The sequence below is a fragment of the Quercus robur genome, chromosome 1 (assembly GCF_932294415.1).
Source record: "Quercus robur chromosome 1, dhQueRobu3.1, whole genome shotgun sequence".
Lineage (NCBI taxonomy): Eukaryota > Viridiplantae > Streptophyta > Magnoliopsida > Fagales > Fagaceae > Quercus > Quercus robur.
In genome coordinates this window covers 52,828,655-52,840,068 of record NC_065534.1, presented here as the reverse complement: position 1 = coordinate 52,840,068, position 11,414 = coordinate 52,828,655, and positions in this window count along the sequence as shown.

The following is an 11,414-nucleotide window of genomic DNA, read 5'->3' as shown; positions in this document are numbered from 1 at the left end:
CTTTGGCATAGCAAAATTGTGATGTTTTGGCTTACATAATTAGGTATTTCTTCTCTCTCTTATATGCTCATGCATGATATGTTCAAAAAGAAAATATGCAAAGAAAAATAAAAGAAAAAAGAATCAAAATGCTTTTAAAATGATTGCAAGCGTGTTTCTAGGAGAAGTGGGAGTTATAGGATGTTCCTCGAAAGTGATAGTCCCTATCAAGCAATTATGATTGTGTGTGAGTGTATTTGATTCTCTCTAGTCTCAAAACTTCATAATATGAGACACTTATGCACTCTTGCTATGTTTCACACACAACTTGTAAATTCTTTGCTACTTTTGATACATGTGTAGGTACAATGTGATTTGGCTATCATAGGAGATACATGTGTTGATATATGCTCATTAAACTGTCTTAACTTGTTTTTGAAATATAAAATTGGTTAGACTTGTTTAGTGTGTGTGTGTCTGTGTGTGTTTCGGATCTATATACTTTGCATCTTGTTTGGGATGAGTTTTGAGAGCTTAATATGTTGGTTTGATGTTTGAGTGAGTAGCTTGATATATGCATTCATCTCTATATGTTTTTCCCTTCTTGAAAAACCTCTTTTCTTCAAGCTCGACAACTCCTCGACACATCCTCGATAGATATCCTTTCTATCGAGCCTTCTTTTTGTGATCTCGATAGATCCTCGACAACTTCTTAATCCATCGAGCAATATTTCTAAGCTCTCTGTTTGCCCGATGGATTCTCGACAGATCCTTAATCCATTGAGATTTCTGGGTTTTCTCTCGACAGCTTCTCGATCTATTGAGACCCTCTTGTATGCATTGTTTTTCACACGTTTTGCATATTTCTTTGATCTTGTGATCCATAGTATCTGATTTCATTACATTCATGCATTTATATGGATTCCTTGTGCTCCCTTGATCATCTTTATGTTTCTCGAGTGAAGTTTTATAGCTTCTTATACCCTTTGTCAATCATGACAAAATATGGTTTCTTTTTAAGATTCTACATTTTAGGGGGAGAAATACATGCATTTGTAAGGCGGATTTGTGTTTCATCTTGTTAGGGGGAGTGTTTACCTCCTTATTGTTTTAGAAGCTTCTTTTAGCTTTTTGTACATCGGTCTTGTGACCATTTTTACATACATTGTGCTTAGCTTTGATACACACACACACACACACACACACATACATATATATATATATATATGATGTATGTTTTCTTCACCTACCTCTACATGTGTGGTTTTTTTTCTCTCTTTATACAAATGTTTTTTTACATATGCTATCTTTATTTTTGTTTCACACATGATGCCTTGATGAGTTTTGTTTAAGTGTTTCAGAAAGATAGGTTGTGAAAGTCTATCATGCCATGAACTCTCTCCTTGCAAAGTTTTTCAAGAGCTTGTAGTAGGGATAAATTTATTTTGTAATACAACAAGTGGTTATGAGTTTAGTGATTTAAGACTTCTCTCATGATTATTTGTTTTGTTGTGGTTTTATCATGGATTGCTAAAGGGGGAGATTGTTAGGGACATATTTTATGTAATTGGCTAATCCTTTGACAAAATGCACTTTACTTGTAATTGGGTAGATTTAGGATGGGTTTAGTACTTCAAGAAACATGTTATTCAAGCCAAGTATTGAAGACATGAAGATTGAATCAAGAAACAAGTGAAGAAAAATTGTTCATTAAAACTCGACAGATACCTCGACAGAAATAGTATCTATCGAGACTTAATGAACAAAGCTCGACAGAAGCTGAATCTATCAAGATCTACAAAATCAGAATTTCCAAGTCTAATTTTTGGGTTATGCTAACATGTATATGTAGGGTTTCTTTTCTCACAACCCTAGACATATATAAGGGTTATTTTAAAGGCCGTTACATAGGAAGAACACATGCAGAAAGTGACCTAGTGCCTTATTCTCTCTGCAAGAAGTTATTGCGTTTTTTGCACCTTAGGGTTTTGTAACCAAGTACTTCTTGATCTTCATTGTTGATGAAGTGAAGAACTTTGCAGTCAACAATATCTTCAAGTTGCTAGATTTAGTCACATACTGGGATCCGTGCCATTGGTTAGTCACATATTGGGATTTGTGAAAAAGAGTGGCATTCATATATTGAAGAGTTCAGAGGTTCTGAAGCGGTAGAAGGTTTTTGCTATAAGTTTATTTACGAGGATTGTAGAGTCTAGGGACAAAGGTTTTGTACTAGATCTACTATAGTGAATTGCTTTTCGGGAAGGTTTTCCCCTAGGTTTTTTACTGTGAAATTAGTTTGTTTCATTGGTTTTCTTGGGTCATCATATCTTGTCTTATTTACTTTTCCGCTGTGCATGATATTGATGTTTGTTTGTTTTAACAAGGTTTATTCATAATAAATCTAATTAACAACTTGGGTTAAAACTTGTTAATTCTATCAAACAGAGTCTAAATTTCCCAACAAACCAAGTATCTAGGTGTAAGAACACTCATGCTAATTCGTTGGCAACCTCGGCCATTTCTATAGAAGAAAGCTTGCTAAGGGTCATAATGCTAGAAAATCTGGCAACCCCAAGTCATGACAGCAAGGCCCCTAAACCAGTAAATGCGGTGCACATCGATTCGAGCTAGATGGATCTAGTTGTATCATTCATTAGGAATAGGACGCTCGCCGAGGATAAAACTGAGGCCGAGAAGATTCAAAGAAAGGCACCACGTTATTGGCTTTCCGAGGAACAAAAATTGTACAAACGCTCTTTCTCGAGCCTCTACCTATTGTGTGTACATCCCGAGGCAGTAGAAGCTCTGTTGGAAGAGCTTCATGAAGGAGTCTGTGGTAGTCACACTACAAGAAGGTCTTTGTTGCACAGGGCTTTAACTTAAGGGTATTGGTGGCCTAGTATGCCTAAGTTTGCTAAAGAGTTTGTTAAGAGGTGTGACCAATGCCAAAGGTATGCTCCGAACATCTATTTGTTAGGGGGGCCCTCAACCCTTTTTCTAGCTTGTAGCCCTACGCACAGTGGGGGCTAGACATTGTGGGACCATTCCCAAAGGCCATTGAAAATTGAAGATGGCTCCTTGTCGGGACTGATTACTTCATAAAGTGGGTTGAAGTAGAACCCCTTTCTAATATCCAAGACTAAGACATGAAGAGATTTGTTTAGCAAAACATTGTCACAAGATTTGGTGTGCCACACATTCTCATCTCGGACAACGGACTCCAATATGACAACAAAGCCTTCCAAAAATACTATTGTGACTTGGGGATAAAGAACATGTACTCCACACCAGCCTACCTGCAAAGCAATGGAAAAGCTGAGTCTACTAACATGGTTATAGTGGGTGGATGGATGGATTGAAGAAGAGGTTGGACGAGGCTAAGGGTAAATGGGTGGACGAGCTACCACACGTTCTATGGGTATATTACACTTCGCCGATGAGGTCGACAGGTGAAACCCCCTTCTCTATGACGTACGGTTCTGAGGCAGTTATTGGTCTGGAGACGGGGTTCCCGACGATGAGGACCGACTAGTTTTACAATAGCAAGAATGAGCAACTCCTCTTTACAAGTTTGGACCTGATCGAAGAAAGGAGGGAGGTTGCCACTATCAAGTTGGCTCATTACTAGCAGAGACTTAGTCAAGGGTATGATAAAGGCATCAGGACGAGAGCCTTTGTGCCTAGAGATTTGGTCTTAAGAAAGGTTGTGGGAAACATGAAGAACCCTACATGGGGGAAGTTGGGCCCCAACTGGGAAGGGCCTCATCGGGTCACATCAGTGGCTAGGACAAGGGCTTATCACCTGAAGGACTTAAACAAAAACCCACTCCTTTGACCATGGAATGTAAATAACTTGCGTAGATACTATTATTAATAAAAGGAGCTAATGTTATTCATATTTTTGACTTGATTTAAGTTCCTGTCTTTTCTACGCTTTCCTACTACTATGTTTGTTATGATGGGTAATTAGACTTGGGGTCACAAGGGCCAACCCTTCTATTACTTTTTAAAAGGGTTGAACAGAACCTCGACAATGTTCAACTCCTCAGGTCACCTGCCTTGAGTAAATTAACTCTTACAAAAGAAAATTAAATAGAACCTCGACAAGGTTCGACTCCTTGGGTCACCTACCTTGGGTAAATGATTTTTTTTTTTTTTTAAATGGTTGAACAGAACCTTGGCAAGGTTCTACTATTCGGGTCACTTGCCTTGGGTAAATTAACTCTTACAAAAGAAAATTAAATAGAACCTTGGCAAGGTTCGACTCCTCGGGTCACCTGCCCTGGGTAAATTAATTTTTAAAAAGGGTTGAACAGAACCTCGGCAAGGTTCGACTCCTCGGGTCACCTGTCTTGGGTAAATTAACTCCTACAAAAGTTTTGAGTAGAACCTCAGCTAGGTTCGGCTTCTCGAGTTACTTCTCGAGTTACTTGCCTTAGGAAAGTTAATTTTTAAGAAGTTTCAAGTTGATTTGAGTTCTTCGGATCGATGACCACAGTTAATCGTACTTTCATCATAACAACAAAGGAAAAACAAAGTAAAAAAATAAAGGGAAACAACAGAACAATTGTCATAAGGAAAGAAAAACTACTTGTCATTAATTAGAGAATGAGGAATTACAAGTCAAAGCCCTATTAAAAAAAAAGAGGAGTAAGTTATCGAGCCTTAAGCCCTTTTTTACAAAAGTCCCCTAACCCTCATTTCTTGACCTCACCCTCCTTCTGCCTACCTTCAGTTGGAGCAGACGAGATGGGCCCTTGAGTTCTTAGGGTAGGAGGGAAGATGTTCCTTTCCAAGTTCCTCAACTCTGAGGAAGGGCTCACCATGGCTACATTAATGTTCCATGTAGTTGTCCATTACATGCATGATATTGGTTTTTCTCCTCTTATATATATGGGCAAAACTTAAATACAGTACCCTACGTACAGTATGTTAGGTACCCCTTTTAAAATTAAAACACCTGTCCACTGAGTTAACAGTAAAACTAGCGTTAAGTCTTCGTCTATTTTTTTTTCTTTCCCCTGTTACTAACTCTTGAACTCCGGCGGAAAACCTCAAACACAAACCCAGCTCCTAACGTTCTCTCTCTCCCTCTCTTTTCTTCTCTTTCTCTCTTTCTTTCCTTCTCTCTCGCTCATATTAGATGAAACAGATGAATCCAGCTCTCTGAATTCTCTATCTCACTCTGTTTTCGCAGATTAATTGGCTGGAACTAAAGTGATTCGTTGGTATGTATTGGCTAAATCTCATTGTAGGTTTTCAATTCTAGTTGCTGGGTTTATGTTATTTTGAGGTTTGGTAGAGTTTTCCTTTGTTGATTATGATCTGGGTATCAATTTTTGTTAATGGGTTTGTGTCATTATTGCTTTGGTTTGTTTTGTTTGGGTTTTCAATTCTAGCTGTTGAGTTTGTGTTATTTTGAGGTTTGGAAGAGTTTTCCTTTGGGTATTTCTGATGAAGGTTTCAATTTTGGTTAATGGGTCTGTCTTAGTATTGCTTTGGTTAATTTTAATTTGGGTTTTCAATTATAGTTGTTGGGTTTGTGTTATTTTGAAGTTTGGAAGAGTTTTCAAATGGCTATTCTGATTTGGGTGTCAATTTATGATGCACCCTTTGCATAATTCCTCGCAACAATTGAGCAAACTAATATTCCATGCCCTTCCATGTTCCTTGTAGAGTTCATTCTAATCTTGAAGTTGGGTTCATTAGCTGTCAAACCCTTGTAAAAGCTCCTAGCATATATGAGCTTTGCATTACACATTGATGAATTGAAATCTTATTTTCTACAAAGTATGAGGCATGGATTGGTTGCTAATTTAGAACACCAATCCATGTTACTTCTATTGATTCTTTCTTCATGCATATGCATTGCAAAACATTTGTTTTTTAAGCTTCTTTCAACAATTCCTTTATATATTGTAGTAATTTTTTATATTTTTAGTGAACTTTGTTCATCAAAAGCAATAAAGTTGTGTCTGTTAATTTACAAGTTATGGAGAAAGATGGGAAGAGCAACCTTGAAGAAGTTGTGTTTATTGACTCAGAGGAAGATTTTTTTTTGAGAAATAACTCAGAGGAAGATACAAGTCCAAAAATTTGAGAAAATATAGACCCTAAGAAGATATAACTCCAAAAATTGGAATGGAGTTTGATTCAAAGGATGAGGCATATCTATTGATGTGATTAATAAATCATGAGTTCTTTTTTTGGCAGACCACTGTGTTAGCATGGACAAGGAGTTTAGCATGCAAGAAGTTTAGCGTGGTTTTGGATGAAGATGCGAACATCTCTTTAATGATTGCTACAAGTGACATTAATTTATTTATTGATTGCTACAAGTGGCATTACTTTGTTTTGTTATCAATTATCAGTTTATTTACCGATGCGTGTTTTGGGTACTTTTATTGTTATAACTTATCAGCTGTAACTTCTTTAATATTGGGTACTTTTTTTGATCCAAATTCACTACTAACTTTTGATATTTTGAACTGTTTTGCCTTACTTTCTTTATTACAATCATCTCAAACTTGATAGGACAGGGACCTATAGTTGAATGCAAACAATGCAGCTCTTTTGTTGAATGTGAGTGAGATAGTATGTTTTTCTTGAAGGACATCAACACTTTGGCAGGAATTGGAGCAAAATCCCTGGAACAAAATCCCATGTTTGACATTGAGATTCACTTTTAGTTCAATTGGCACACTTTTGCAACCAATGTTCAAGATGGTTTTCTTTGATAGCAGAATCTTACATAACTTCTCTTTTGGAACAAGTTCCTTGTCATTATATAACAGAACTAGCTCAATTTTTTATTTGGGGGGACTGATAAGAGTAAAAGCACTCAAATTAATTGATCATTTTCTAATAATTTACTTTTTGAAAAATGTTGTTAGGTGATTTGATAAGAGAGTCCACAACCTGGACAGCCAAGCTGGCTGCATCCACCCCACCATTAGCCCTTAGTTAAACATCCATATCATTTTGCTCAAAAGTTTAAACATTTCCACGTGTTGAAATTTGACTCATGCTGCAGTGAACAAGTACTGCAGTTTATGGCTTGCAAACAAATGTAACAATGTATTTTCCACTTGTTTCTCTTTTGGATTGAATGTGCAGAAAATGACGTTAATATAGATGGAGTTAGAGACTAAGAATTTGATAGAAGTCCCAATATGTTTATGATTGCTATAGGCATAGGTGATACAAGCAGTTTAATATTCAACCACCTCAATTAAAGACATCTAGTGAGCTGGTCTGTCAGCCAACACTATCCAAGCCGAGTCCTAGCATAGCCAGATATTTGATATTGCTTAGCAGCACTTAATATGCCAGAGTTGATGCCCCAATTCCTGCCAAAGGTTTGAAGTCCTTTAAGAAAAACATACTATCTCACTCACATTCAACAAAAGAGCTGCATTGTTTGCATTCAACTATAAAACAAAAACTATAGGTCCCTGGTTTCCTGCACTATTAGTTCCCACTATTATCTTTAAGTGCAGGCAAATGAAGGCAAGTGTGGACTCTTTTTATAAAGGATGAGGCAACCTGTGGTGAAGATATAGCCAAAACTCGCAATAAATTCAAATGAAATGGCGTAAATGCCCCACTTATAACTCAAAAAAAAAAAAGGAGCTTAGTTTTGATAATAAAATGAAGTAAATGGTGTTTTATTAAATTGTGAACTCACATTACAAATATCACATCGCATATTGCAAAACAGAATAATACAATGCTTATTGTGCATTGTATAGAATTCACTAGTTAAATACAGTGCTTATTGTGCAATTTTTAAATAACTTGCAATTGTACAGAATAATTTGAATATATTCAATAGCTTAAGTCCTACTACCTATTCAACCTAACACCAACTGCCTCTCTGCCATTTGAAATGGTTGAGCTGCAAATTACTTTATGTCTCCATTAAACTACCATGTCTCCATTAAACTGCCATGTCTTCTAAGAAGCAAGCAGTGAAGGGAAAAGGTAAGTAAACACCTTCTTCTGTAGAAAATCTGGACAGAAAACGGACAAGAGCAACCTTGCATCTTGTGACATGGTAATGAAGATTTTACTTGAGAACATGCTTCAACTGAAAGGTCGAGTAAAAAATGAACAAATCCTTAATCATGCTAACCCAATTGTCATTATTTTCCTGCAATAATGAGAAGTTATAGATTCAGTAGATACCACATTTAAAAATCAAGCTACAATGTTAGAGCAATCTTAAAAGATATGACAAATAAACCAAAAAAATTCACTAGCCATTAAAACATCTTCAGGTATTGCTAATATCAATCCAACAACTTTCAAAATATGCAAATCAAGATATTTGTATTTAATTCTCTAAGATTAGTATATGATTGTTGTACTAAGAATCTTTTGCCTTCCCAATTTCAAATTTCAGATTTGAACTATCAATCAAACACCAAAGACAAACATCAAACGTTGAAAAAATAATTAGAACTTAGCTTCATCAAGGTGAACAGAGATATCAATGTCCATCTACTGTTAATTTTCCTTTGAACAATTGACACCCAAATCAGAATAACCATTGGAAAACTCTTCCAAACCTCAAAATAACACAAACCCAACAACTATAATTGAAAACCCAAATTAAAGTTAATCAAGGCAATAGTAAGACAGACCCATTAACCAAAATTGAAACCTTCATCAGAAATACCCAAAGGAAAACTCTTCCAAACCTCAAAATAACACAAACTCAGCAGCTAGAATTGAAAACCCAAACAAAACAAACCAAAGCAATAATGACACAAACCCATTAACAAAAATTGATACCCAGATCATAATCAACAAAGAAAAACTCTACCAAACCTCAAAATAACACAAACCCAGCAACTAGAATTGAAAACCTACAATGAGATTTAGCCAATACATACCAACGAATCACTTTAGTTCCAGCCAATTAATCTGCGAAAACAGAGCGAGATAGAGAATTCAGAGAGCTGGATTCATATATTTCATCTAATATGAGTGAGAGAGAAGGAAAGAAAGAGAGAAAGAGAAGAAAAGAGAGGGAGAGAGAGAACATTAGGAGCTGGGTTTGTGTTTGAGGTTTTCCGCCGGAGTTCAAGAGTCAGTAACAGGGGAAAGAAAAAAAAAATAGAAGGAGACTTAACGCTAATTTCACTGTTAACTCAATGGACAGGTGTTTTAATTTTAAGAGGGATACCTAACGTACTATACGTAAGGTACTGTATCTAAGTTTTGCCCTATATATATATATATATATAGACACGTATGGTAAGCATTAAAGAATTTTGGCAATGGTTCTCTTGCTTGCACATGGGATAAGGAATAGACTGGGATGGGATTCATGGTAATTATTCGCACCGCCACCACTAGATCAAAATCAAATAGCTAAGATTTAGATCTAGCAAATTGTTATCAACGGTCCGGATTATCAGGCTAGTGGACCTAGATGCAATAAGTATGACTCTGACACACCCAGATAAGTTCGTTTTTGTTATTTAGGAAAACATTTGAATGGATCCATAAAATCATACATATGTATTTGGTCAATATATGTAACATGAAATTTGAACCGACTTTAGGAAAAAAAAAAAAAAAATCACCAACGAGCAATAATGCTGTGAGCGCATGCTCAGAGGCTCTTCTATTTTTTGGGTAAAAATTAATAATTTGCATTTATTATAATTTGAGATTTCTACTTTTTCCAATAATTAAAAAAAAAAGTGGGGTGAGTTTTGTAGATTAGAGGAGTTTTAAAACTAATAAAAGAGTGATCCTATTTTGTAGGGAGTTAGTGAGTAGAAGTAAAAATTTAAATTAACATAAAAGTAGGAGTTTATTAGAAATATGAAGCCACCATCGCACACCATTGGTGCGATGGTCACTTCACAAGTATAAGTGCATGTGGAGTGTGGGAGGCAATGGCCGAGGTTCAAGTTTCCAAGAGGGAGTTTCACACACATATACACTTAGATTAAGCTAGAGTAGAATTCTATCTTGTATAAAAAAAAAAAAAAAAAAAATGTATGAAGGCATTTCAACGTAGAAGTAGGAATTTAATATTTTTGTCAATTTACTATTTTAACCCCATTTTTTAGTTTTAGGTATGGGTATTTTTAACAGTAAAAAAAACAATAACTAGCTTTCTTTTGCCAATTTACTATTTTAACCCCATTTTTTAAGTTGTTGGTTAATTAATTTAGGGGTATTTTTGACAAGAAAAAAAACAATAACTAACTTTCCAAATCCTCTTAATATATATAGAATAAAATAGAATAGATAAACATGCTCACTAAAGAACAAAAAATAATAATAAACGTGATACATGTAAATTTATAAAATAAAATCACACCTAAGGTCTATGTATGCACCTTGATACATAATTAAAGTAAACAAAATATTCTAGAAAAGGAAATCATCTATATATGGACAATATATGCTTTTTTTTTTTTTTTTTTAAGAAAGAAAAATTGAAATATTATTAAGAAACAGAAGCAAAATCGGTAAGATAATATGACGAAACTTTTGGAGTTACATTTTTTTTTTCTGATAGGTGTGGAGTTTTTTTTTTTTTTTGGTAGAAAGGAAACTTCATTAAAGAAAGCTAAACTGCAGGACAGACCCTGCTTGTACAAAAACCGTGGCTATCAGCCTCAACAAAACATAAAACGTCCACAGGCGGACTTGAATACACAATAAAATCCATAGCTTGCAAGCAGCCAATATTAGCTAGCCTATCTGCACACCCATTGGCTTCGCGGAAAATGTGCTTGATCCGACAGTGGGATAATTTTAGCATCAACTGTTTGCAGTCTTCAAAGAGAGGGGAGATGACAGTATTAGTATAACTAGGATTGTTAAAAGCATCTACAAGAGATTTAGCATCCATTTCCACAATGATCTTGGGGGAATTTAGTTGTTGGCATAAGAGAAGGCCATCCCTAAGAGCCCAAAGCTTTGCCAAAAAACTGCTAGCTTTCCCTAATCTCCTAGAGAAACCTATAACCCAGTTGCCATTCTCATCCCTTACAACACCTCCACCCCCGGCTAAACCCAGCACACCATTTGCAGCCCCATCCATGTTGAGCTTCAGCCACCCCATATCAGGTTTTCCCCAGCAAATTCTTTTAACAACCCCTTGTCTGCGATGCTTCCATCTTCCTGCACAATGGACAAATTCGTTGGACTGCATAATGATCTCCTGCACAATGTTTGGGTTAATGCCTTTGTTTTTGAAAACCAACAGGTTTCTTTGCTTCTAGATAATCCAAATGGCAAATAGGAAAATGGAATTCCAAGGTGGAAGGTCTGCCATGTAGCTGGTCTTGTCATGGCAGTTAGAAAGAAGCCATTCCCTGGTAGATTGAGTGAAAAAGGAGGGATTGATGCAGCTGAGCCCAGATAGGTTTGATGCAAATGCAGTCACGGAGAGCATGTGAAAT